This window comes from Austrofundulus limnaeus, unplaced genomic scaffold (assembly GCF_001266775.1).
Source record: "Austrofundulus limnaeus strain Quisiro unplaced genomic scaffold, Austrofundulus_limnaeus-1.0 Scaffold50, whole genome shotgun sequence".
Classification (NCBI taxonomy): Eukaryota; Metazoa; Chordata; class Actinopteri; order Cyprinodontiformes; family Rivulidae; genus Austrofundulus; species Austrofundulus limnaeus.
Genome location: NW_013952452.1, coordinates 1,280,634 through 1,282,579, shown reverse-complemented (window position 1 = coordinate 1,282,579; position 1,946 = coordinate 1,280,634).

Below are 1,946 nucleotides of genomic sequence, written 5' to 3'. Positions count from 1 at the left end.
AGCCTGACTCAGCATAATTGCTGTTTTACAGCAGGTTCCTGTCCTGCAGCACATAAAACACTCAGAATTACAGCATCACAATCACATCATTATTACGTATTTAAATATACATTTATAATTCATCCAAAAACATGTTCATTTCATCTAAATGAGATTAATAGAGTTTAAAGACGGAAAGCAATAAACCAGTTTTATTCCTGTTTCATTTAAGTGTTGTGTGGTGAAACACACAATTCAAAAAATGTACTGTAGTGTCAATAAAATTTGAAAAGTTGAACCTTATTTTTTTWAAATTCAGGGCCAATAATTGAGGCGATATGTCAAGGCATTGTCTTCAAATAATTGGTGTTTGATAATACCAATTGACTATTGATTGGCGCAGAGGTTTGACCCCAGCAGTAAATCCAGACCCCTGCTGGCTGGACCACTGCATCGCTGAATCGGAAATATTTTATCTGGAGCTTAAAAAGAATAGCCACTTATGCTCCCCCCTTACATGGGTTTTTTCTGTTTTTTATGACAGCAGCGCTCTCATCTTTCCTCTTAAGTTTTACCCTTTTGTGACCTTTTCCAGAGACCAAACGTGTCGGTGTTATATATGGGCTGTCCAGCGATGAACGGATAGGGGTGTGTGGAAGGGTTATGGAAGGGTGTGGGGGTGTGTGTGCATTAGCAAGTACCCGCCCTCCACCTCAGCATAACCCACCACGGAAGAGTCCCCAACCCCTACACCTCTTCACTTCATTCATTTTGTTCGTCCCCTGCGGTCGGTCGGCAAGGCCTCTAAATCCTCCCTTTATTGTACACGGCACACACAAAGGCTCGGCCTGCTCGCTCGTTTCCTTGATGTGCCTTTGGACAGCAGCGGCAGCTTTGTAGTCTTCCACGCAAAACATTTGCATGAAGCAGCTCCTGCAGTTCTCCAGACAATCGGCTCGACTGTTTCTGGTCAATCTGGTAGATTTGTGACCATGTGAATTAAACACTTGAATGGTGGTTTCCAGGATTTAAGTCGTGTGAGACCGGCAACAGAAGGTGGCTGGAGGTAGATGATTTAACGAGGGGAGAGAGGTGACCGTCTTGATCCTTCGTGACGGGATCTTTTTGCTTGGCTTTGGCCTCCGCTTTCTTTCTCCCTGTCCTGCTCTTCACCTTTCTCTTCAGAACCAACAAAAGTGGGATTACCCAGAAAGACACACAGAGAGAGAAAACAAGTTAAAAAAAAAGGAGGAAAAAAAAGTTGGTGTGTTTATGGCTGAGTTAAGCTTTTTGAACCAGGGGGTTTCCAACCTAAAATAGACTCTCTTCAGCTTGCAAGGCTTGCAGTAATTGACCAGGAGGGAGAGAGAATAGCAAACAACACAGTCATTACACAGGACGATTGCCTGCTCGCCACTGAGAATCAGAATGGCTATGCAAATTGGTAAATGCCCCCTGTTTTTGTGTGGTCAAAAATGTGGTCATCAGTAATTTTTATTTTCCCGTTTTAACATCCCTCAGTTGTATGTGGGAGTCAAGCTGCCTTTGAGGAGGTGGCAGTGGCTCTATGAAGGGAGTCAGTGGCCCCGGAGCCTTCTACAAAGGCTTCACTCTTCAATCTTTCATGTGAAGTCATTAGAATAAAGAGAGGAATAAAAGCAAACATACGTTTTAGAGAGAATTGCTTTATTTTTTGGAATAAATTAAGCTAGTAGCAAAAATATAGTAGTAAATTTACATGTTTTTTATGAATTATAAAATGTATGGTATATAACCCTTTAAACTTTTACAACATTCATGCATATTTGAAGAAAAATGCTGAGTATTTTAAATAGATTTTCTACTTCTGATAGCCCAATATGCACACACATTTAAATATTCCTGTTTTACCTAATCTGTAACTGTATAGAACTGAAAGAATCGTATCTTTCAAGAATCTCTAAATTAAAGTATGCATAATATACTTG